General features: G+C 38.1%; 1 long non-coding RNA gene across 1 annotated transcript; it reads left to right on the top strand.

Annotated features, from left to right (window-relative positions):
* On the top strand, positions 1-23,700 carry LOC101178726. Its single transcript, XR_001113594.2, has 5 exons — positions 1-56; positions 3,665-3,725; positions 5,010-5,226; positions 15,447-15,612; positions 21,532-23,700. It is a non-coding gene; the product is annotated as an uncharacterized LOC101178726 (long non-coding RNA).
* The last annotated feature ends 4,177 nt before the right edge of the window (positions 23,701-27,877 follow it).

Genomic DNA, 27,877 nt, shown 5'->3' with positions numbered 1-27,877 from the left:
CTTCTCCAAAGAGGCGGGGTCTCAGCCTGGTTCTTCCTTGTTCCTCGTCCTCTGAGGTAGTTGCTGCTTTCTGTGTTTGCTACTTTGGTACTCCTTAGCGTGCTCTTTCATTCCTTATACTAGTTAAGAGTCCATCTTACTAGTTAACAATTCTTCCCATGAAATGTTCACACCACTGGCAATGTTTCTCTCCTGGTTGATGCAGTGTTTACAGCAACATGTTTTATAATAGAAACATATTGAAAAGAATAAAATATTCCTCAACATTAGAATATATAATTAAACTGTGCTATACATATGTAAAATGACGTATATAGCAATGAAAATGTAAAAACCACAACTATATACATAAACATAAGTGAAACTAAAATGTATCATATTTGGAAAACAAAGGCATGAAAAGCTGAAGAGGATTCATACACATAAATGTTTTAAATGAGCAAAATAAACTAACATATTGTCTAGAGAATTATGCATATATTTTACAACCAAAGCTAATATTAAGAGAATCCTAAGCAGAAAATTGATTATAATGGTTTAATTGTTGGAGCAGAATGATGGATGTGATTGGTCAATACTACTAATATGATTCTGTTTCCTCAGCTGTGTAGAGCACATAGGACTGCTTGTTTTAATATTGTGCTTTTAAAATGTGTGTGTGTGTGTGCAATATTTCATGTTTTTCTTTTAAATGTGTGTGAGTAGGGTGAGATTTTCTAAGCCTAAAATCAAGAGATGATATCATATGTTATAATAGCACCAAAGGAGACATTTAGATTTCTAAATTAACAGTCAAATGTATTGCTGCAACTGTGACTGATAAATTAATTGGTAAATAGATCAAAATTGTAAACAACATACAATGAATGTAAAGATAAGATCAATAAAATATAATACAATGACAAAATGATATTAATAGATGACCAATAAGCAAGTTAATAGTATTTGGTAATAAGCATAAAAGATGTACCAATGCTAGGATTACATCAGTACTAATTGATGCAAAGTCACGGGTTTTCTTCTTTAGTTTTAATTGAGTGAGACGGTAGTGATGATGGCCTGCAAGCATTTGGGCGACAGCTGTTTCTACTGGATGTGTATTACTACATCTTCCTCTGACTCTCATTTGTTAATAATTACCAGGAATTTTTAAAACCTCCAGATTTTAGCTCCAGTAAGTCTATTTGTTAAAGTCATGATTCTTGTGCAAGTACTTAGACATAAGAAGCTTACCAGCCCAAACAGGAAACCCCCACAAGCTGTGACCTAAATGTCTTGATAAAGTAACAATGGTATAGCCATATAAACAAATAGTGCAATTGCTTAAAATGTTGTTGATTAAAAAATACTTAATGGTGTGGAAAATAACTATAATACAATGTTAATACAGCAATGTATATAGCACTTTATGACACACATATTTGCTCATATATAATTAAAAATAAGATATTTGCCTAAATGTTACTTGTCTTGATTTTAGGTAAAAAGATTTGATGTGACACTTTTCTCTCTTTCTCACTTGTTTGTGTCATTGTCTCTAATGGTTTTTGTATTTTCTAAATCTCCTTACTTTTAGCTTTCACCATTTAGACAATTGTCGGGGGACAGGGAAGAAGGAAAGTATAAATAATGCCAGCATCAACATAATTATTTTTTGTCAAAGTTCCTTATACTAAACTGCTGTAAAACTTGTATTTTGTTCATCATGAGTACATACCAATGTACGGCTTAGTATAGAAAGATGAACAAGTGAGGGATTGGACAGACACACACATCTTTCACCTGGGCACGCAGAATGTTTGCCTGAATGGGAATTACTAAATTTAAAATAATTGCACTGAAGAATCAAGTAATTTTCCTTTTCCCATCTTACTTTCTTTTAAAACATTTAGTCTCTCAATGATGGGTTCATTTTACACATACAACCAAATAAAGACATTCTGGAGTGAAGGTTCTCTGGGCAGAAGTCAGAACCTGTTTCTGTGTTGCTCAGATTTCTGCAGTGTCTTCATGCCTGACCGGTCCTTCCTGTTTTTTAAGAATGCATGTTCAGCTTTGCAGGAAGTAGAGCAGCAGGGGCTCTGCCGTGATTGCCACATGGGTCTTTTTTCCAGCTGAACTGTTTCACAGCTCCTTTACCTTAAAAATGAATGCTGATATGAGCCATGCTTCACAGGAGCCACAGAATTGGAGATCGGTGTTAGCTCCCGGTTTTCTGGCAGCTCAGATGATTTTCATTGCTGCAAGGAACCTCAAGGGTCGCCGCTGTGCAGTGGTTCCAAATCTGACTAATGATCAGAGACCCTGAGGAGACAGGACCCCTGGCTAGAGAACTGGATGGGTGATTCTCATGCTCAGCCAGCTGTGAGAACTATTTGGGGAAGTTCCCGCTTCTTCTGTTAGACAAACTTGGGAGTATCCAGATACAGTGGCAGGGCTGGGGCAAGGTGGATTGCCAGTAGCTTGTGATTTTAAGTTTCTGGTGCAGAGGTGGCGTGGACACTGGTGGTGTGGCTGCAGCCAGGTAGAGCCCTGGCTTTTAGCTTTCAGCCACAGCAATGAGGCCATTCGGGTGGGAGTGGAGGCTGAGGAGAGAGCACTTGGGCTTCCAAGGCTGAACCTAGAGGCTACAAATCTGTACACCTAATGCCTTTTAACAGCCTTTGATAAATGCCTTTTCTGCTGGAGGTAGACAGAGAGGTTTTGTCACAGCGGGGAATCATGACTAATAAAGACGTTGGTGAAATCCTCTGCATTTATAGTTATGGAGCCCAAGGAGTATTACTATTGTGGGATTGTTTTTCCTCATTCCCACAGAGCAAATTTAAAAAAAATCCATCCAGAGAACAGGAATAAAGAAACTTTTTTTTTCTCTCTCTCTTCCCTTGCCCTCACCCCCAACACACACACACACACACACACACACACACACACACACACACACACACACCAGCGTTACATTCAGGGTCCATTTAGACACTGGAGACAAACTCTGGGAAACCATATCACATAGAGAAATAATGTTTGTGCAGAGGAGTCGGCTTCTATAGCATGGCATTCTTTCTCAGGTCAAGTGGCTGCCCGCTCCCTATCCCATTTCAGTCAACATAAAGGCTCTTTAAATCTGTTTCAAGGCCAGAAAGGGGATGAGTGAGAAAGACAGAGGCAGAACTCACGGGAGCTCTCTCTTCAGGCTTTTAAGCTTCAGCTGTGTGAGGTTCATTCACGAGGGGCACAGCAGCCCTGAACTTCTGCACCCTGGCCCGGGTACGAATTACCCAAAGAGACTGCTCCTCAGCCCAACCATAAAGCTAAAGATACATTCAGAAGATGAATGAAATTGGCCATAAAATTTCCAGACTCTTCAGACACAAAAAATCTGAGAGATGAGCAGCTCTGAGTTTAGACTCTGTTTTCTACCTAACTGGCTGTGGGCAAACCTCTTATCCCTGTATTTTCTCTCTTGCTTCTTCTACATTTTTTGTTCTTTTAATTAGGAGACAGGTAAGATGTCAAGCTCCAACATTCCACAGTATTTTATATTTAGAATTATATATTCTAGAAGAAGATTTATTTTGTAAATTTCTAAATTTGGAATTTGATCTTGGATTAGAAATCCCTTGGGTACTGATGGAAAATAAAATCCAATCCTTTCATTTTCCAGGTAGCAACTGCCTCATCTTTTCCACTTATGGAGTGTGGAATATGTGCCCTACTTCATTCAGGTGTGAAGATAAAATGAGATAATAAACATCTGATGGTTGGAAACAAGTAAGGGGTCAATAAATGTTGATTTTATTATAACCAAGAATAATTAAAATATTTTCAGCTGCTTCCTATAGCTAGTCATTTGCCTGCAATTTTTAGTGTGCAGTTTATAAAGCAATTTCTGGATGGAAAGAAGGGATGTGGTAATTGTGTTTAAGTACATAGGAGATTTTAACTTAAGAGGAAGTTTGTAAAGGAGCGACAGAAACAGGGTACTGTAGACAGAAGATAGCCAAGCAGAGAGAGTGATGGAAAAGGAGTAGGTGGGACCCTTCTTCGGGGAACATGTATATTGCTTCAGTCACTCCAGGACTAATGAGGAGCCAAAAACTCTCTAGAGGGAAGCGGAAGTAAATTAGAGATATAAATTAGAATATGTTAAATGGTCTAGCAACAGCAAATGAAGGTTACCTGCTCGCATTAGGTCACATAACACTCCCTTATTTACTGCTGGTGCTAATCCCCATGGGCACAGTAGAAGCCAGGACTTCTGAACCTGAACCTTTTCCTCCCCTTTAAAAAATGAGTCAGTCCAGTACATAAACCAATCGACTTAAAATTTACATAATTACTAAAACGATCTGAAAATGTTTAGACTTGTATTACTTTTTTTTTTTTTTTTTTTTTTTTTTTTTTGAGACGGAGTCTCGCTCTGTCACCCAGGCTGGAGTGCAGTGGCGCAGTCTCGGCTCACTGCAAGCTCCACCTCCCGGGTTCACGCCATTCTCCTGCCTCAGCCTCTCCGAGTAGCTGGGACTTACAGGCGCCCGCCACCACGCCGGGCTAATTTTTTTGTATTTTTAGTAGAGACGGGGTTTCACCGTGGTCTCGATCTCCTGACCTCGTGATCCGCCCGCCTCGGCCTCCCAAAGTGCTGGGATTACAAGCGTGAGCCACCGTGCCCGGCCCTTGTATTACTTTTTTAAGTGAAGTTGTTTCTCATTTCTTAAAACAGTCCAGAGACTTGAGGCAATAAATGACTCTCAGCTTCTATTCATTCGTCCATCTTGTCACACGTATCTCATGAGAAAAAAACTAGAAAGAGGCAGAAATGAGAAAAAATGACTTCCTCAGGCAACTCTAAGGGAGAAAAGTTGTTTGAGAATTATCCTCATTATCTTCCTGACCACCTCACATACCCTGTAGGTGGAAAGATTTAATTCTTTACTTCTTAGACTGATGGGACTGAAGTGTAATGTTTCTTGTTCAAAGTCATAGTTCACTGGATGTTTTTCAAACAGGAATGTTGGACAAACCGGCTATTTAGAGAGTGAAGGAGAGGAACTTCCAAGAGCAACCAGCCCTCAAGAGAAACCCAAGGACTCCTGCCCTTCCGTGGCTTTGTCCATGTGCTGCTCACACCAGAAAGCACTCGGGGGTGACCTGCACCAAAAATGCATTGCAGTAGTCTGGGCACGGTGGCTCACGCCTGTAATCCCAGCTCTTTGGGAGGCCAAGGTAGGTGGATCATCTGAAGTCAGGAGTTCGAGACCAGCCTGGCCAACATGATGAAATCCCGTCTCTATTAAAATTATCAGGGCATGGTGGCAGACGCTTGTAATTCCAGCTACTTGGGAGGCTGAAGCACGAGAATCTCTTGAACCTGGGAGGCGGAGATTGCAGTGAGCCAGGATTGCACCACTGCACTCCAGCCTGGGCAACAGAGTGAGACTCTTGTCTAGAAAAAAAAAAAAAAAAAAAAAAAAAACAAAAAAAAAAACCATTGCAGTTTGCAGTTTGGTGTGGTGGAAGGAACAATTTGCACGTCCTGTCCAAACTGCCTGTCTGCCTCTGCCCTTGGAGATGTTTCCTCCTGTTCTACATCCAGGTTATTATTCACTGCAAATTACACGTGTAAGAGAAATAGAAAAGAAGCACACAACATTAAATAAATGTCTATTTTTATACAGTAATACACCAAAAGCAGTATGTATGTTTTCTAATGAAGGATCTCAGGAAGGCTTGTGTGGGATTCTAATCCGAAAGGTAACTAACAATTAAATAATGGCCATATGCCTGCACACAAACGTCTACTCATCCGTCACTCTTAGTTCCTGTAAGAGCATTCTCACATATGTGTGAGCGTATGGGATTAGTTCTTCTTGCCCTACTTGCAGCAGAAGATTTCAAAGAGTGCATGTTTAGTCTTACAATTTACTCTTTCATTCATCACTCATTCATTCCTACATTGATCCAAATAACCATGGACTCCTCTGTGCGCCGAGTAATTTGCATGGTTCTGAGGATTTCATTATGAATTAAAGTTAGTCCCTACCTATTCAGAAGAGAGGAAAGTGTACTAAATTCAGTAGAATATGATGTGTTCAGCAATAATAAATAAAACAAGTGTATCACAAGATATTCTGTGATTCCTATGAAGAGTAATTTTCTTTGAATAGGAAAGAGGAGGCAGGGAACTCCTGGCCGAGGGAGTAGCTTGTGCAGAGTCACAGAGAAAGGAGACCCACTGGGGAGCACATGATTCATGAGATGCATGAAGATTGAAGGGCTTTATAAGATTTAGTACAAAATTCTTTTTCTCTGGGCTTTTACATTCTTTGTAGTATAACATGCTACTATTCATTTCCTGAACGCCTATTCATCATATTTAAAATGTGTTTACATAACTTATAGCATTCGTGTATTGGAGAGTAATAGTCTAGTGCCTCTTTAGATAAGTAGAATTTTGCAAAACTAAGATTATAATCAATGAATAACACCGACTGTCATTTTCTTTTCTAAGAATCAAAGTGAACCATGTGCCCAAGTCGACTCCGAGAGTGGCTTAGCAAGGAAAACCTTATTTGAGTCCAGTTGCAGACTTCGTGGTTGGCTGCCCCAACATCCATTCCCAATCCCCTTGTTTCTGATACCCAAACAGAGGGGCTGCCAAGCTAAGTACACATTCCCCAGGCATCCGTTGAGGGAGGTATTGGTGGTAATGATGGTGATAGGGCTACAAAACATTTGTTTGCTGACTAAATCAACAAAAATTAGCCAAATCACCTCCGACCCCTTTCCCCATTCCTCCTACTTCCTAGTGTGAATATTAATTAACAACATGACATCAATGCAGGCTGTCCTATCTTCCAACGGTGATGGAAAGGACAAGAGAGCTGCAAAGCCATCTGTTTTGAAATTCCAAAGCTGGTAGCTGCAGGCACATCCCCAGAATTCTTGCTTTGTGAGAAGCAGACATATTTGTATATAAGTTACATTAATTTGGGTTTCTGTTCCTTGTATTCAAATGCAGTATTAACTAATATTTATTCTTCATTTATAAGAATACCTCTATTACACACTATAGACCATTGTATTAATTTTATGCAGAACAGAGCAGAAGTGCTATTCCAAAACTGAACTGGCACCGCCTTCTCTGTGACAGTACATTTTAGGTCACTTTTCTGAAGTTCTGACTGTCACTCTTTTATCTGAGTTCCTATTGGAAACCTATCACCACTTCCTCTCCAGTCTACCCTAATTTTGGTCATGTTCTTGTTCTTAGGAACATAGCTGTCTCACTAGAGATCCTGTCACAATTCTGTGTGTACACTAAGTGTCATGTCCTTGTGATTAAACAGATGAAATAGATGTTTGTTCTCTTGGGAAGAAGAGCAGCATCTTGAATTGAAGCTGGATTTTATTGCTTTTATTTATTCTGTTAATAGTTTGTTAAATCTGTATGGTGGTATGTAATGGTACCCAAACTACTTCCTTTTTTCTATTAAATTTTACCAATATTTATTAATCGATTGCTTATTGTGTGTTAGCCAATGGGAGTTACAAAAATAGAAATGCTGTAGCTCCTAACTCTCAGGAATCTGGTAGCAGGTGCAAAGCTAAGAGAAAGGGGCCTATGAATGCTAAGGTGTTTTTTACATTTTTGCGTAACTTGATTCACTCTAGTACAAATGTAAGATAATTGTGGTAAGCAATCTATTACCTTACTAATGACTAGATTGTTAAGATAATTTAATATGTAAATAATCTGTAGTATGAAATTCAAATATAATTTTTTAAGCAGGATGCATATGTCTTGGTCTTAATCCTATACATTATTTTAGAGTATGTCATTTTTACATCATTATCTATAAAAATGAATATAAGTTTGAATCCTTAGAAACAGCACAAAGGCATTGAATTGAATTGAATTAGCAGAGGGAATCTAATAAAATATTCCACATCCCTGCATTTATTCTCAAAATACGCACGGAGAAAGCTATACATTCAGCTGTATTCCTAGCAGTGAGAAGAAGTGGAAGAGAAAAATAGAATATGGGTCCTATTTTTCACAGCTTAAAATCTTTTGGGGGAGATATAGCACACGCTAAAGAGACGTCTTCCATATTTGAGGAGAAAGCATTTAGTTCTCTTATGACATGAGGTCTAGTGTCTAGTTTAAATCAGGGATCTTCTGAAAGATTATGTTTTAGAAAACTTAGTTTAATTTGAGCAAAAGACAAATGCAATACAGATGAGGTACATTAGGAATAAAGTCTGGCTGTGTATTTACTCATTCACTTATCCATTCAGCCTTTACCAAGATGTTGAGGGGGCGTTCTCTTGTGGTCCATGTGTTGGGACTAAAGATACAAAAAGAAAGGGGAAAAAAAGTAACTCCAAATGTTTAGGAGTGCCACCATGGATCTGCTAAATTTCAAGTTCATGTATCTCCCCACACAGAGCTGAGCTGTGTCTCCCCCAAACCTGATCCAGTGTGTCGTCTCTAGGGCAGCAGTGGGAGGGAGGCATCTGTGAGCATCAACCTTATGCAAAGTGCGGTTCCCCATGGGGGAAAGCGAGAACCGTTCCCTCCTCTGAAGCCACATGACTATAAATCCGATGGCAAAGCTTCTGGATGATTGAGGAAAAGGCAGCCAGTGAAGAAAGTGGAGTAAGACCCCTTAGCAGAGATGAGCACCTGTCCGCTGAAGAGAAAGGAGATAGAAGTATGGAGACGGCTTTCCACTTGTCCGTGGGAGATGGCTGAGGCTGGGGGCCTCTGCAGGAGCTCATGCAGCAAGACCATCACCCAGTGTTTCTGAGCAAAGATGGAACGACCCTCTCTCCACTCCCCCCTACAGCCTTTAGAGAGTGCTGAAGGGATTCCAGAATTTCTATTTTTTCTCTTTCACAAGAAGAACCATGGAAATTAACAGAGGGGCAAAATATGGGGCCTTGCAAATTCAATCTCCGTCTCCGAAGAGAGGATGGGATTGTGTACCAGGGGAATGGGGCCAACAAGGAAAGTACCTTCAATTCTGGAATGGTCATCAGTGATGGATGGGACCAAGCTGAAGGTGGCAACTTCCTGAAAGAAGCCACAGCCACATAGACATCACCCACAAGCTGGACACAACTAGAGCAGCAATGAGATTTCTTTCCTTCCTAGCATCTGGTCAGCTGTGTGAAGAGGATCTCATCCCCAACTCTCTCCCCCGTTCCTCCCAATGACAGTGTTACAGGAAAGATGAGGAGGCATTTTAAAGTGAGACATCCCTCCCTGACTCCAAGCTGCAGATCAGAGCAGAAGCCAACACTGGGGGTGGGGTAAAATCAGATACAAGATTAAATATTTAAAAGTTTCAGAAATACAAATGGAGAGAAATTTATAGACCCTGCCCAATGATGTCTCGACAATTGGAAAAACACATGCAGTATTTCACAGTCGAAAGCTATCATTAGAAAAGAAATAAGTATATAATCACAAGATTATGTGTTCTGTATAAATTCATAAGATATTCTGAGTATTAGCTGTAAGCTGACATTATCTAGGTTCTAAGTGTATAAAGATGAACTCCCTGGGCCCTTGTCCTCTGCAGCTATAATCACGGCATGCAGATGGACAATGGCTGTGTAGTTTGGTGAGTGTGCCATGATGTACTAGGAGGATGTTTCTTTGGGTGTGGAGTTGGTAGGGGCGGAGATAAATGATAGAGAATTATATTTTATAATAAGTGCTTACTTTGACTTAATTAACTTCCCAGAACCACCTTGTGCTATCTCTAAGAATAATGTTAAACAAAGACCATAAAATGCTGGAAGAATTAAAGTATCATATTAAAGACTTAATGATGACTCTAAGTGTGGTTTGTATGTGGCTGTAGTAACTTGTGTCTTAGATCTTTCTCTAGGGAAGTTCCAATTAAGGAATGGGTCATCACTGGGATGAGTATTTAACCCAGAAAAGGAATGTGGTGAAACAAAAACTTTTACAATGCTCTCAATATTACTTTGTTAATTTCTTTCTCACCATGTGTGCTTCTAATTGTTTGGCATTTATTCAGTAAATATTTATGCAGAGCCAACAGTATATTTGGATATTGTGAGAAAGATAAAAGCCAATGTATAAGATTGTCCTTGTAATTCAAGAGCTAAAAAAAATCTCCAGGAGGCACAGCCTGTATAGATAGAACTGTTAAATAATATTGAGAGGTACTGTGATATTAAATCCCTAAATGAAAGACAGGATAATAGATTCTAAACATAGTTGTTAAATTTTTACGACATTACCTTTCTTCTAATAATGAAGAAAAATACTTTTCCTTGTTCATAATAATGGATCTGACTGGTCCATAAACTGGTAATTTTCTTCTGCCACAATTGGCTTTTAGCTTCTTTAAAAATATTTTATGCAAGATGTATTCTGAAGATGTAATAATAAAATACTATATATGTCACCATAGAAGTGTATTGACCATAATTACTTTGAGTTTTTCTATTCTTTTACCCACGTTGTCATCTTTTATTCAAATAGGACAAGGTGCCATAGTGTTTGGTGATCAATCTTGACAATGATTTACTAGAATTAATTAAGTCTAAGGATGTTTAGGGATGCCACCTCTGAGGGGCCAGTTAACAAAACAGTGCCCTCAATGCCTCTTGGCAATGCCAGAGTGAAATAAAATATGTAGGGTTTGTATTCTCTAAGTCTGCATTTTCATATATCCCAGACCCTGCCCTCTGATATATATGCTGCTTTATAACATTTGAAAGTACTAAAATGTAGGATAAAACCTCGCTCACAACAGTAGTTAGTTCACCTGAACAGGTACGACAGGAAACTCACCCCCGTCCAACATTATCTCGACAGGCAGATTCTACAGTGGTAACTTCTAGATACTAAAATACAGCATTTTTAAAAAAAAATAAAATATTTTATATTTACCAGGTAATATATATGTCACATGTATGTTTGTTGTAAAGCAGGATATTTTAATGTAGCATTGTATCTATAAGGTTTAAATGAAACATAATCATTACCAAATATAGAATTCCACTCGGAGGGAGATAAAAACCAAGACCAAAATAGGAGAAAGCCCTGAAGTGAGTTTGTATTAACATTTCTCGCCACATTTATCTTTACTCCATTAGAGCAGAAAGAGAATGTTTTTGCCACAGAATTTTTACTAATTCCAATTATTATTTCTAATCATTAGTGTGACTCAATTATTCTGAAAAATTTGCTTTCAAAGTTTGTAAATTCTCAATGATCACAACACATTAACAGACACAAATAATCTTAGCATTCTTAACGTTTCCCAAAGTAAGGTGATTTTTTTCATACCTGAGTAAAACTTCAAAAAAAAAAAAAAAAGAATACCACAAACATGAGGCCACAAATTTGTAAAAGGTAATGTTTCATCACAAAATGCAGCCTTTCCTAGCTGGAGGTAATCTTAGGACTGAAGAATGATATAACCTATTTTGTAAAAATGTACTTTGCCATCTCAGTGGCATAGCCAGTACCTCCAGTAGGGGAGCAACTTTCTACTTCAGATGATCAAAGTGTTTGGATTCGGGCCTCTCCAAGAATTTGAAATAAGGGGTAAAGCTGGGAGTCAGGATCCCAGGATTTAAGCAAGAACTCAGGGTGAAAGGAAGGTGTGGATGTCAAGAACACACAGAGGAACCAGGGAGGGAGGAGTCTGACTCTGGCCTTTCCTGAGTGACATCATCCCAGCTGCTTGGGCTCTCTGAGACATCTGTACAATAGGGAGGACAACACTTACCCCACAGGGCTGCCCTCAGGACGAAGGAGCTACCGCACATGATGGGCTTAAGTGGAGTGACCGTGAGTGATGGCTTTCACAGTGAGTGCCTGGGGAGGGTTGCCATCCCGCGTTCTGGACCAGCAAGCTGCAATCACCTGGCCATCTGAAGCGTGAGGACCTGGGGGTTCCATGTGTGTCTGCTGGTTACCAGGCCCAAGCCTGCTAATATTTCAGAACCCTGGAAAGAGCTTGGGGTTTGGGCCCTGAAGTTTAATTCTGATTCTACTTTCCTCTAATTAGGTCAAAAGTTTCTTCTCTGGAAAATGAGAATAATAATAAGTTGTACCATTTTTACTAAGATTCAAAATAATATATGCAAAACCCCTGACATAGGGGCTAGCCCTTGGCCCTTCCGCAGTTGGCCAGTTGTTGTGATTGTCATATCCCTTAGCCCAGGGACTGGCCTGGCTAAGCCTAAGTGTTTTCTGTTTGTTTTGTTGTTGTTCGTTTTAATTATTTTTTGTTTTAAGTTCCAGAAAACGTGCAGAACATGCAGGTTTGTTACATAGGTATACGTGTGTCATGGTGGTTTGCTGCACCTATCAACCAATCACCTAGGTTTTAAGCCTCACATGCATTAGCTATTTGTCCTGATGCTTTCCCTCCCCTTGCCCCCCACCCCCCGATAGGCCCTGGTGTGTGTTGTTCCCCTCCCTGTGTCCATGTTTTCTCATTGTTCAACTCCCACTTATGAGTGAGAACATGTGAAGTTTTGTTTTCTGTCCTCTGTTAGTTTGCTGAAGATAATGGCTTCATCCATGTTCCCACAAAGGACATGATCTAATTCCTTTTTATGACTACATAGCATTCCATGGTATATATGTGCCACATTTTCTGTATTCAGTCTATCATTGATGGGCATTTGGGTTGGTTCCATGTCTTTGCTATTGTGAATAGTGCTGCAATAAATATACATGTACATGTATCTTTATAATATAATAATTTATATTCCTTTCAGTATATACCCAGTAATGGGATTGCTGGGTCAAATGGTGTTTCTGGTTCTAGATCCTTGAGGAATCACCATGCTGTCTTCTCTAATGGTTGAACTAATTTACTGTCCCACCAACGGTGTAAAAGCGTTCCTATTTCTCCACAGCCTCGCCAGCAACTGTTGTTTCTAGACTTTTTATTAATAGCTATTCTGACAAGCATTAGATGCTATCTCATTGTGGTTTTGCTTTCATTTCTCTAATGATCAGTGATATTGAGCTTTTCTTCATATGTTTATTGGCAGGATAAATGTCTTCTTTTGAGAAGTGTCTGTTCATATCCTTTGCCCACTTTTTGAAGGGGTTGTTTTTTCTTCTAAATTTGTTTAAGTTCCTCGTAAATTCTCAATATTAGGCCTTTGTCAGATGAGTAGATTGCAAAAGTTTTCTTCCATTCTGTAGGTTGCCTGTTTGCTCTGATGATAGTTTCTTATTAAGCCTGGTCTTCGAAGGTGTTTGCATCCACATCTGAGACAATTTGACAACAAGAGAACTTAAAACAAAGTTGACACATTCTACTCCCTATTCTTTCCAAATGGTAATAGTCAATCTGAATTATTCTTGAAAGGTATCACAATCTGATTATGGTGTGAATATTTATAAATCAAAGCCCACATTTATATTCTGGAACTCAAATGCTAGCTGGCATTCAGATGATGAAATAGATAATTAGTGTGATTTTGCAAACCAAACTTGTTGGTCTTTTAAAAATATACATTGTGTTGTTTCTAAAAACAATCGACATTGTATCTTCAATCTAATGTAGCCATCATTAAGGTTTAGAAATGGTGGAAATAATTATAGAAGGGAACCTGAGTTAGTACTGAACTAAATGCAGAATGGCCATTGAAGTGGGAACAACGTGAAGGAGAGAGGCTGAGTGGGGTAGATTACAAATGAAAATTGGAAGAATGGTTATTAGTGGCATAAAACGGACAAAACTGTCAGGATAAAAGCCAACCACTGAGTGGCTGACAATGAGTGCCATGTCATATCTGGGAAATCAGCGGGAGACTTTCAGAAGGTGTCAGAGTTAAATACATATGGTGGCAAAAAGAAGGGAAACCTATATCCAGTCAGGTGCACCCACAGGAAAAGAACCAACAGGAGATGCTCTAAAGGTCAGCCCTGCTGCAGTCCTCCTGTAATTATGCTAATGTGTGCATTCTGCGCTTAGACATAAATGTTTGGTTCAATTTCTAGTCCCAAGAGTATTTCTCTCACCAGGTCCTTTGTGTGTATGACTGGTTAATAATGCCTATCTTATGGGTGGTTGTGGAAATTCAATGTAATTAGTACTAAGGAACAAGTGCAGTGACTGACATGAGGCAGGTCCCTTCTACAGCATACATGATACACTCCAAAAGTGAAGACTAGGTGTTTTTACCCTATGCCCTTCCAAAAAAATCTGTAAACAAAAATACTCCACTATTTCTGGACAAGGTATGGTTTTATCAGTGAGAACAGCCAATATCTCTCTTGACCTATTCAAAAAGAATGTGTGAAAATTAATGAAATGCAGATCTTCAAAATTCTATAGAAATTTTAATTAGTATTTTAAAACTATATATTTGTAAACTCAAGAAATTACTCATGCAATTTTTAAGCAAATAAACAGGCCACTGTTCACATATAATACTAAAATTTTAATTTATAAAAATATGTACTGTTGTCAATATTAAATATTCTGTAATGACACAGTCCCACTAGCTTGACAGGGTCATTTCATTTATCTATTTCTTTTAATACTTAGATCACACATACACATGTTGTTAAATACCAACAGTAAAGTATATGTGCTTATGTTGTGTTTTTCTTGTCTTATCTAACACTATATTATTTCTTAGAATTCACAAAGAAACAGACAATTCCAGGAAGTAACAAAATTAAGTGAAACAATATATTTTAAGGTATGACCCAAATAAAAGGAAATATACCATTATATTAATTAATATAATGCTCACATTTATAATTATGCCGATAATTACAATAGTATTTGAGCTTCCCAACCTTGTTTCTTTTTCTTTATTATCAAAATTGTATTAATATTTTAAGGAGTACCTAGATGAGGTCAGCACAAATCTAGGAAGTAAAATCAGAGAGAGGGCCTGTATTTACTTTTTATACCTCCAAGGCAAATAAGCCATGTTATCCTGGTAGAGAGGCAGTCAGACATTATAGGCCATGACCTAGCTATAAAGAGTTTTGAATGCCATCAATAAATCACTCCCTAGTTAACCTTCCAAACAGCAAAGCACAAAAGAGCTGGTGAAGTTTAGATAAAATCACCTTTAAAAATATGTACAATCACAGCTATTTTGAGAAAGTTTGGTATGTTTAGCAATATTTGCTGAAGTAGTCCCAGTGTTCAACTAAATAGAGTGACCAACAAAACATTGTGAAATATGTTTGTATGAATAATTATATTGCTATATTTACATATGTAAATTTTACTATACCAGAAAATTCCTCATTTACTTGCTCTCAATATTTCTACCATAGTTTTACTTTGGCTAATTCATGGTCAAGGAAAAGTAAAATGTGGTAAATTCCATGAAATACAGAATTGTTCGAAGATCATTATTAATTTTTTCAATAAACTGAAGTTTATAATTATTTTTGTTTCAACCAGAGAAGTTAGAATACTTGAAATTAGCTAAGCGAGAATACCATCAGCAGTGCATCAATCTCAGCTGCATCCAGGTGTGTCAGCTGAATGGCAGAGGGACTAGAAATTACATTTCATGAAGAAAATTTACAGAACTGAAGATATTTAGGCTGCAAAAGAAAAGACTAAGGTAAGCCTGTGGGCAGGTTAAGGTTTAAAACACTGAGAGTTCACCTGTAGAATAATACTTAGAAAGAGAAGACAAGAAAAACGAAGAACGGAATACAGAGAAACAAATCTTGGCTTTTTTAAAATCCTTTTCAGAGAACAGTATGCAAGCATGGTGAAGAGTGAAATCTCTACTGCTAAACTACAGGGGTATCCGATACAGGTTCTTAAGTGCTGAGGGACTTTGCATAAATTACTGATGATGTGGTTTTGGTTTTCTCCAGTGTAAATAGTGTTGAATACAGTGTCCATAAAATACATGAACAGGTTGAGAAAGGAAATGTGTATATAGGGGTTAAAAAGAGACTGACGCAAAGTAAGTGCTCTATAAAAATTGCCTGTAAAAAATAAGACTACCACAAATAATGCTGTCTTTTTAAATGTATTTATTAAATATATAGGATACTAAATAAATGCACATGTACATAAATATGTTTTAAAACACATATAATATGCAAAAATACATATTATTTTTAAATAAACAAATATTGATGATGTGGTTTGGCTGTGTTCCCACCCATATGGCATCAACAATTGTAATCCCAATTGTAATCCCCATGTGTCAAGGGAGGGACCTGGTGGGAGGTGATTGGATCATGGAGGAGGTTACTCCATGCTGTTCTTATGGTGCATAAGTCCTTATGAAATCTGATGCTTTTATAAAGCAGTTTTCCCTGCTCTTGCTCGCTCTCTCTCTCTCACCTGCTGCTGTGTGAGACGTGCCTGCTTCTCCTTCTGCTATGACTGTAAGTTTCCTGAGGCCTCGCCAGCCATGCAGAACTGTGAGTCAATTAAACCTCTTTTCTTTATAAGCTACCCAGTCTCTGGCCATTCTTTATAGCAGTGTGAAAAAGGAGTAATACAATTGATATTAGCGTAATGTATTGACATTGTAGAAATTTGAAAATATAGAAACATATAGAAAAGAAAAATCACCTCTAATCTTACTATTGTTATCTAAATGTGCTTTATTCTAATTGACTTGATCAATTGAGATCATAGGGCATATGAAGTTCTACATTTTGATGTTTTCACTTAGCATGACCTTTTGAGATCATAATTTTAATAGCTGTTTGGTATTCATTAGTACAAATATAACAGCAGGAGTCATGTTAATGGCTTTTGCACTGTGGACTATTCTCTAGTTCTTTATGTTATACCATGAGTATCACTTTTCATTATTTCTATAGGAATACTTCCTAGAAGTGAAATTGGTAAGTCAAAGATGTGAATAATTTTATGACATTTTACCTACATAGTCAATTTTACACTGTAGCCATTCTAGTATGTACATACTGGTATTTCATGGGAAATTTAATTTGTGTTTCTTTAATGAGTAATAATATTAAATATCTTTTCAAGTATTTGTTTGCCATGCATATACATTCTTTGGTGACATATCCATTCATTTTTTGGCCATATGTCTTTCAAATCTTTTGATCATGTTTCTGAGAAGTTTATGACTTTGTGATTATTGAATTTATGACTTTGTGATTATTATGACTTTGTTATTATCGAGTTGTGATTGTTGTTTATATATAAGAGATACAATTTCTTTGTTTTGCAAAAGTTTCCTTAAAGCCTACAGTTTGCATTTTCAGTTTTAAAGAGGTTTTGAAGAATAATCATTTTTAATTTTGATCAAGTCTATACTACAATGCTACAGTAACCAAAACAGCATGGTACTGGTACCAAAACAGAGACATAGATCAATGGAACAGAACAGAGCCCTCAGAAATAATGCCACATATCTACAACTATCTAATCTTTGACAAACCTGACAAAAACAAGCAATGGGGAAAGGATTCCCTATTTAATAAATGGTGCTGGGAAAACTGGCTAGCCATATATAGAAAGCTGAAACTGCATCCCTTCCTTACACCTTATACAAAAATTAATTCAAGATGGATTAAAGACTTACATGTTAGACTTAAAACCATAAAAACCCTAGAAGAAAACCTAGGCAATACCATTCAGGACATAGGCATGGGCAAGGACTTCACGTCTAAAACACCAAAAGCAATGGCAACAAAAGCCAAAATTGACAAATGGGATCTAATTAAACTAAAGAGCTTCTGCACAGTAAAAGAAACTACCATCAGAGTGAACAGGCAACCTACAGAACGGGAGAAAATTTTCGCAACCTACTCATCTGACAAACGGCTAATATCCAGAATCTACAATGAACTCAAACGAATTTACAAGAAAAAACCAAACAACCCCATCAAAAAGTGGGCAAAGCCTATGAACAGACACTTCTCAAAAGAAGACATTTATGCAGCCAAAAAACACATGAAAGAATGCTCATCATCACTGGCCATCAGAGAAATGCAAATCAAAACCACAATGAGATACCATCTCACACCAGTTAGAATGGCGATCACTAAAAAGTCAGGAAACAACAGGTGCTGGAGAGGATGTGGAGAAATAGGAGCACTTTTACACTGTTGGTGGGACTGTAAACTAGTTCAACCATTGTGGAAGTCAGTGTGGCGATTCCTCAGGGATCTAGAACTATAAATACCATTCGACCCAGCCATCCCATTACTGGGTACATACCCAAAGGATTATAAATCACGCTGCTATAAAGACACATGCACACGTATGTTTATTGCGGCACTATTCACAATAGCAAAGACTTGGAACCAACCCAAATGTCCAACAACGATAGACTGGATTAAGAAAATGTGGCACATATACACCATGGAATACTATGCAGCCATAAAAAATGATGAGTTCATGTCCTTTGTAGTGACATGGATGAAACTGGGAACCATCATTCTTAGCAAACTATTGCAAAGACAAAAAACCAAACACCGCATGTTCTCACTCATAGGTGGGAACTGAACAATGAGAACACATGGACACAGGAAGGGGATCATCACACACCGGGGACTGTTGTGGGGTGGGGTGAGGGATAGCATTAGGAGATATACCCAATGCTAAATGATGAGTTAATGGGTGCAGCACACCAACATGGCACATGTATACATATGTAACAAACCTGCACATTGTGCACACGTACCCTAAAATTTAAAGTATAATAATCAAAAAAAAAATTTAGGAAGTTTTAAATGTAATTTATTCTTTCTGTCTTGTAATTAAGAAATCTCAGCCAAACACAGTATCACTAAGCTTATACAGTTTTTATTTTTAAAATATTTTATAGACTTCAGGATAAGATCTTGATTTTTTTCTAAGATTTATCCCTAAATATATTCTACTTCTGATGCTATACTATATGGCGTTTTAAAGTTTCAGATTGCTGACTGGGCACAGTGGTTCATGCCTGTAATCCCAGCACTTTGGGAGGCCGAGGTGGGCGGATCACGAGGTGAGGAGATCGAGACCATCCTGGCTAACACGGTAAAACCCTGTCTCTACTAAAAATACAAAAATTAGCTGGGCGTAGTGGTGGGCGCCTGTAGTCCCAGCTACTCGGGAGGCTGAGGCAGGAGAATGGCATGAATCCTGGGAGGCGGAGCTTGCAGTGAGCCGAGATTGTGCCACTGCACTCCAGCCTGGGCAAGAGAGCAAGACTCCATCTCAAAAAAAAACAGAAAAATTTTCAGATTGCTTTTGACTGTCTATAGAAAGATAATTGATTTGTGTTAGTTCATCTTGTGCTGTGTGAGTGTGCTACACTTATTAGTTCTAGTAGCTTTGTGTCAAATTTTATAGCATTTTTAATATAGATGATGATATCATCTGCCAATAAAGGCAGAACCATTTCTCTATTTCCACTTGGATGTCTTTTTTTTTTAAATATATATTTCCTGCCTTGCTTCCCTGGCTAGAATCTCCAGTACAATGTTGAATAGAAGTAGTGCAAGTGGACATCCTACATTTGTTTCTGTTTGGGGGGAAAACTGTTGTTTTTGCCAATACGCACATATTGATCTTCTTCTAGACTCTCTATATTCTGCACATTGATCTAATCATCTATCATTTTGTTAATAACACTGTCTTTATTACTGTACCCTTAATTGTTTTAAGTAGTGTTTTTTTTGTCTCCAAATTTGTCTGCTTTTACAAAATTGTTTTGGTTAGTTAAGAGCCTATGCATTTTCATTATTTGTTATAGAATGAGCTCCTCAATTTCTATAAATAAAAAGCTGCAATGATTTTCATTGTAATCACATTGAACCTATTAATCAATATGCAATCAACTGACACATTAACTAAAAAAAAGACACTTCTCCATTTCTGTAGGACCCCTTCACTCTCTGTCACCAATATTTGATATTTTTCAGTGTATGGGTCTTAAACATGTTTGGTAAAACTTATAATTTTACCAAAACTAATATCTTTGTTGCTATTGTGAATGTTGTTTATTATTTCAATTTCTAGTCAGTTGCTGTGCATCATAATACATAAATGCATACAATACATTATTGGATATCAATCTCATATCATACAAGATCATTTCTTACCTCATCGATGTGTTCTAGTAATTTTCTGTGGATCCTACAGGATTTTCTACCTAGATAACCCTATCATCTTGAATAAAGACAATTTCACATCTTCTTTTGAAATCTAGATGCCTTTCATTATTTTTGTCTCCTTATCAAGCCTCCAATACATTGTTACTTGTTCTTTATCTTAGAGAAAAAACATTCAGTCTTTTACTATTAAGTGTGATGTTAGCTGTTACTTGCAGGCTTTTTGTAAATGCCTTTATTAGGTTCAGGATGTTCCTTTCTCTCCCTTGTTTGCCGTGACTTTTTTTTTTTGTAAGGAAATGGATATTGTATTTCTCAAAAGTTCTTCTGCATCTACGCAGAAAATAATGGTTTTTTTAAAGTCTATTATTGTGATAAATTACGTTTGATTTTCATGTGCAAACTAACTCTGCATTCCTTGAATAGACACTACTTCATCATAGTGTATTATTCATTTTATACATTATTTGATGTTACTTGCAAATATTTTGTTAGAAATAATTACATCTATGTTCATGAGAGACATGCATCCGTCGGATGGAGCCGAAAAATGCCCTCCCAGTTCCAGCCTCTACTGCAGGTTAAACCACTGCCATTTACAAGGAGAGATGGTGATAGGTTTTGAATGTTCTTATTTTCATAAATTCAAAATTCCCTCTTCCCTGCCCCAGCAAATCTCACCCAGTGCAATTCTTTCAATATTAACACTCCTCCAACGTGGCCTGCTGTTGAAATGTATCCAATGTCTTCAAATAGTTGTGTTGTGTGTGTGCACGTGCATACGTGTACACTTATGGATTTTAACTCTTTGTCCAGAGGTTAAAATTATCTTTGTCTTGTACAATCAATTTCACTATTAACAAAAGCAGAATCACTATTTTATTTTATTTTATTTTATTTTTTGAGATGGAGTCTCCCACTGTCACCTAGGCTAGAGTGCAATGGCACAATCTCAGCTCACTGCAACCTCCACCACCCAGGTTCAAATTATTCTCCTGCCTCAGCCTCCTGAGTAGCTGAGATTACAGGAGCCCACCACCATGCCTGGTTAATTTTGTATTTTTAGTAGAGACAGGGTTTCACCATGTCAGTGAGGCTGGTCTCAAACTCCTGACCTCAGGTGATCTGCCCGCCTCGGCCTCCCGAAGTCCTGGGATTACAGGTGTGAGCCACTGCACCCAGCCCAGGACCACTATTTTAAAACAACAATACTATTTCTTTTTAGTTATGGACAGTTATTCAGTTAAATTTTCTTTTAGATTAGAGTTTCTTCATGGAAAATAATTTTTTTTAAATTAAGGCTAAAGTAGATTAAATAATTTTAGAAGAACCAATTGCCATTTATGAACCCCTTCAAGGAATATAATGACTATTCTTCTAATAATTGATTTAGTTTGACTTAAATATTTATTTAATATTCACTCTGTTCTCTTTTTCAGGCACTGTGCTAAGTTTCACTTATAGAGACCAGTAAGATTTGGCCACATCTTCAAGGAGCTCAGACCTTCATGGACATACCAAATATATACAGAACTAACTCTACTGCTTATCACAATGAGAGCTGTGCCATGGATATTTGAAAGTTAGAGAGATTTATTTTCAACAGAATAATAAAGTCAACTTTCACAAACTGGTGACAGATGATCTGGGCGTTGCAGGCAGGGTAGGACTGACAGACTGAGAAGAGTATATGGTTTAAAATAGATCATTAACTGGTATAAATATCTAAACAAGTTCATGAGAATAAGAAGAGTCAAACACAATAAAATAATTCAAAGATATATCAGATAAACCTGGACCTAAAAGTCATGACTTTTTTTGCAGTTGACTCTCAACAATTTACAATAACTCCCTCAATTATTGTTTGTCTCATTTTAACATTTTATAATAACACCTATGTTTCCACATTGGTATGAAGATTAAATGAAAACACATCAATGTTAGATAGTCCCTAAGTTTCTGTCGCAGATATGAGTCCACCCTCCCCACCATCATGTGATCACACGCAGGTGCACATGCACAGACGTATACACGCATGCGGTTATGGGAAGAGTAACTGCAAATATCAATACTGTTATGGTTGTTACTTCAGACATTGCACAAGTCTAGATCTCTGGATCAACACACGTACATATGTACGTGTAACAAATGTATGGCTAATATTGCATAGGTTTCATAGCTATACCTTGAAATCAATGTATTAAATGGATGTGTTCTTCACATGCTGACTCATCTACTGAGGCCCGAAAGCAACAACGTAAACTGCCCTGGATAAAACATTTGGAGACAAGAGATCTCTAAGCTAAGCTATAGCTTCATCAAGCATGGAGTTCTCTCATTTCATAGCTTTACACAGACACAGGCACACACACACAGGCACACGCGTGCGTGCACACACACACACACAGCTCTCAGCTGGAGACCGTCAGGGAAAACAAGTACCAGTGAGACCCGGGGATCTTCATCTGATTTTGTCTTCTGGGTAAGGCTGTGTTAAAAACACTTTGACAGAGGGCTCTTCTCTTGGGGCTCATCAAATATTGCTGGTAGAGGGTTTGCTTGCTTTAAATATTCCTTTCCTCAGGTAACGAAGAATACCATGTAATTTGTAATGATAACTTGGATAATGAATGCACACTGTAGTCAGCCATTACCAGTGGTAATTGGTGTTCCTTTCATCTCCTGTCAAGCAGAGTGGTTAGGATTAGGACCAAAAGGCAGCTATCATCTCTCTCATTTCCTGACTCAGACAAAAGGCAAAAAAAAGGTGCCTGCTTGTGCTGATAGGTGTCTGATCAAAGCGGCTGAAAGCTGTCAGAAGCCAGCCAGCCTCAGCACCTGACTACTCCTTAATGCAGCTTTGCCTTTGATGTACAGGCAGTCCAACTGGGGTTCTATTTATGTAAAAAAAAAATAATCAGGATTGTAATAGAACAGAAGAAAGTGCCATTTTCTATTTTGATGCTAGTTTTGCAGTCTGACACCTATAGGAAACGTGGACTAATTCTGTCCAGAGTATGGTGTGTGTGTGTGTGTGTGTGTGTGTGTGTGTGTGTAACTCACTTAATAAAATATCTTTGAAACTTCATCAAATACATTTGGCAGTGAGCAGAAGTTAGATTGCTGGTAGAAAGAAATTATCCTTCTTGGAAAGTAAAAAAAATGCTTAAGTAAAATTGCAGCAGTTTTGACATGTGCATTTTATGTTTCAGAAATTCTACAGGTTATAGGTTTATGAATGGAGAACCAGTCGTGGATTTAAATGAATTGGAATTATTGTATCTCAGACTTCTAGCTTTCTACCCATGTGAATTTAGATGCATACTAATCACATATGTGTTTTAAGTTTATCACTGGCTATATATATGGTTACTTTCGTATATGCCTGTGCATTGAATGAAAATACCTGGCATGTGGTTGTTATAAGCAACAGACAGTTCTTGGCCAGAGATCCACACAGACAAGTGTTAATATCACTTAAGCCCTCTGTGTCTCAAGTGCAAAATTTCTGAAATGAGTGACTATAATGTTTGTTTGAATTAAAGTATACAAAGCATGTGTCTCAGTGTCTAAGACATTGTAAGACACCAATAAATGTCCACTATTTCTGTTGTTGGTATTTATTTTTTATTAAGGGATTCTTGAATTAATACACTATCCCTAGGGAATTGCTGCCCCGTTTTCATCAGCACTGTGAGCCTCTCCACGAACAAGACCAGCTGTCTTTTACGTCTGGGATAGTTTGTTGAATGAGTATATGAATAAATAAATGTGAGCAGGAACTGGTGAAATCTTACTTGGCAAACCAGAGTGCTACAGGGATGTTTTTGGGTAAAGCTATATTTGTGTCTTGGTTACCATAATTGCTAGTGGTTTATCTGAACTCAGCCTGGGTATATACACACAAAAACCCACATACGTAGACACACATTCATATACATAAACTATACATGCTCGTGCACCTTCTCCTCCTCCTCTTTTCCCTCTTCCTCTTGGTTATCCTCCTCCTTCTTCATCGTCCTCCTCCTCCTTCTTCTTTCAAAAAGTTGTGTATTCTAAATATTAATGTGAAATCTCACTCCTCGATCTCATCGGTATTTTTAAAATAAGGTAAACGCAGTTAAAAAAGCCAAATTTAAAAATCCTAAGGTGTATGCAGGTCACAAACCACTCATTCTCTGTGACCTCAGCCTGATTCTAAGATATTGACCTTGATGGAACCAGTGGAGAGTGAGAACAAGTAAATGAATGTATTGCCATCTCAAAACCTATCTTCTACACTGGGGAAGAAAAACAAGGACTTAGACACCGTTTAAACTTGTCAGGTAATTGCCCCTATTCAAGACAGTCATAAAATGTAAACAGTGCTTCTCCCCTCATTTCTCCATCATGGAATGGAAAGGGTAGAGGGACACTTGGAGACCCTCCAGTTGGCCATCAGCTCTGCTGTTTTCCTTTTTCCTTTGCAAAACAAAGGTGAAGTCATCACGTACTTAGGTCTCCTGGTGACTTTATTTGTGTTGTTTCAGTTACACTTCAATTACTCCAGTTTATCAAACAGTTATTTCTATTGTTCTCTACTTTGTGTGGTATATTTTATAAGGTGCAGAAGGTAATAATAAAAGAAATATGACTCTCTAGACCCCCACAAAGGAAAGGCTCTGAATTTAGAAGAGACCTAATGTATATGTGTATGTGAGTGTCTACGTGTGTGTGTGTGTCAGAATAAATATGTGCTATAAAAGTGAGGATAAGTGAATAATATACACCTAAAACAATTCCCCTTGTCATCTGGTAACACAGTCTGCATTTTCTTTGCAAAGTAAACTCCTGGTGATGGTTACATTAGGTCAACTTAGCTGAGCCAAGGGATCTAGATATTTGGTTAAACATTATTCTGGAACCCAGCGCAGTGGCTCATGCCTGTAATCCCAGAACTTTGGGAGGCGGGTGGATCATGTGAGGTCAGGAGTTGGAGACCAGCTTGGACAACATGGTGAAACCTGGTCTCTACTAAAAGTACAAATGTTAGCTGCCTGTAGTCCCAGCTACTTGGGAGGGTGAGGAATGAGAATCGCATGAGCACAGGAGACGGAGTTTGCAGTGAGCTGAGATCGCACCACTGCACTCCAGCCTGGGTGACAAAGTGAGACTCTGTCAAAAAACAAACAAACAAACATTATTCTGGATGTTTCTCCGAGAGTGTTTCTGGATGAGATTTACATTTAAATTTGTGGATTTTGAGTAAAGCAAATTTCTCTCTCTAATGTGGTGGGCCCCATCCAGTCAGCTGAGGGTCTGAGTAGAACAAAAGACTCATCTCCGCTGAGCAAGGAGAAATTCCGCCAGGAGCCAGTCTCTGGGCTTCAACTGCAACATCAGCTGTTCCTGCGTCTCCAACCTGCTGGCAGATCCTTCCAGTCTCCAAAATCACATCAGACTATTAATAAAAATCTCTCTCTCTCTCTTTCTCTCTCTGTGTGCGCCAGCACAAACACACACACACACACACACACACACACACACACACACACACACCCTGTTGCTTCTGTTCTCTGGACAGCCCTGACTGAGGGCCTCCATATTTTGAGATCTCGTGAACTGTTGCTGTCTCTCCTGCCCCCTCTCAGCCCACGGAGGGCCTGTGTCTTCCCTGATGCTTGATCCTTGGTCCCTGGTGTGGACAGAAATTTCTTTTGTCCCCTGAGTTTCTGAATTTTAAGGTGTTGGCGCCTGAAGAATTATTTCCTGGCTGCTGGGATAGAGCCGGGTGAGAAGAAGGAGCAAAGCCAAGCAAGGAGGCAGAGGTAAAAGATGGAGGGAGAAAGGTTTCTTGAGCTCAGGTTCCAAGAAGGTCTAAAGCCAGCCATCCTCCTGTTTCCCAGTTATGGGAGACAAATATTTCCTTTTTTTGTTTAAGTGTATTTGGGTTTGGTTTCTGTTGCCTTAAATTTTATTAAATAGTGTTAAGGGGGTTTTGTAAAGGAAGATACCCTATGCTCAGGAAGTTCAGAAAGAAAAAGGGATATGATGATTAAGATTAAAGGACAGGTCTGTAAACTGGCACCCTACTTAGAGGCTCTCAAACACCAGGTTGAATAACTTTTTAAATTTTCTGGCCATCAGGAGGCAGAGAAAGGCTAGCATCCCAAAGTGACATCATCAGACTCATGGTTCAGAAAGCTTAAATTTGAGGCAATTGAGAGATTATTTGGAGGAGAAAGACCAAAGTGACACTTTGTAACTAGTTTAAGTTTTCCCTAATTGTTTTTGCAAAGATGGGACATTTACAGGTGAAAGTAAATCATGCAAAATTGATGTCAGAATTTTCTTGAAACTTTCTTAGCATGTACTCCCCAGAATTCTACTGGTTTTCACCCCACCCCAAACCCCAGGGTCAAGAAGCTCTGTTTTGAACCCATCATTCCCTTTTCCTACCTTCCCATTCTTTTCTTCTAAAGGAGTCCATACCGTTGTCTACCTGTCTATCTACCTATCTATCCATCCGTCCTTCTATCCATCCATCCATCTTCCATCCACCCGAACATCCATCTACAGATATGCAAATTATACACACACACACACACACACACACACAAAGAGAGAGAGAGAACAATTTTGCTTACAAATAGCCCCTAGCATTCAATTAACTCATTTTCACTAGAGATATTTCAATCAATCTAATTGTTTGAATAATTATTTCAGAATTAATTATCTTGTCTAATTTAATACTAGTATCTTGAGAAGATTTTTTTAAAGAATACCTCATGAAATATAAATTATTCTAGAGAAAAAAAGTACTATCTGGCTCTGGGGTCATGGTGGTGAAACAAACAATCCAAGTCCAAGGCATGCTGATGTCCAAATTCCAATAAACAGAGACTAAAACCAGCAGTCAACTGTGCTTTGAAAATCTGAGTTTTATTTAAATGAATCCTGTAGTTTCTACCACCAGGAGTGTCTTCCCCATCTCTAAGATTATCCCTGTATTTTACTCCAGAACTCCAGGCATTATGCACATGTAATAGCCATGTGCATATTTAAACCTGTACTCACCTGTAATAGTGAACAACCTGAATCAGTTCCCTGCACTGAACGTATCTGAATGAGAGGTTGTCAGGATTAAAGACAGTGAATATGACCATGTCCAGGGCAAGCACAGGGGTGCAGTGAACCTCGTCATTTCTAGCCATTCTTATTTGTGACCGTTAGTAGCCATCATATGGATGTCTTAGAATCAAAGAATAATAGTAAACAGTGGTGTGACTGCCAGAATATTTTAAGTGACCGTGACCCTAAATAGTCTATGCCGCAAGAACAAAGGTGAGTTTAAGTATAATTATTAGACTCTATTTTTAATTGGCTTTTCATCTGAAGGAAGAAACACTACTCAGTGTATCTGTTCTTCTCTCATAAAAAGGTAATGACTCAGTTTACTGCATCCATAATCATATCTTATGTTTATGTAATGTCTTTGCTCCCTAGCCAAGAAATTCAGAAATTAGATTGAGCATTTCTCCAAATAAAGATATTTTTACTACTCTTAATAGATAGTTTGTGCTTGTTCTTTCTAATACAGCTCAGCCACATGACTTCTACAATTCTATCCTACGGTTTAAAGGACAATAGGGAATTTAGCATCAGGATAACCCACCCCACCTCCTACACGTCATGTGGATTCACGGACAGTGTCGAGAGATGGCTTAGAGCCCCAAAAGCAGCAGGTCTGAATCACAGCTTTTGGTGCTGGGAGATGGAACTAACTACAAATATTTTTAGTAATGA

Source organism: Nomascus leucogenys, chromosome 19 (assembly GCF_006542625.1).
Source record: "Nomascus leucogenys isolate Asia chromosome 19, Asia_NLE_v1, whole genome shotgun sequence".
Lineage (NCBI taxonomy): Eukaryota > Metazoa > Chordata > Mammalia > Primates > Hylobatidae > Nomascus > Nomascus leucogenys.
Note: the sequence above shows the minus strand (reverse complement) of the source record. Positions and strands in the feature narration are given on the sequence as shown.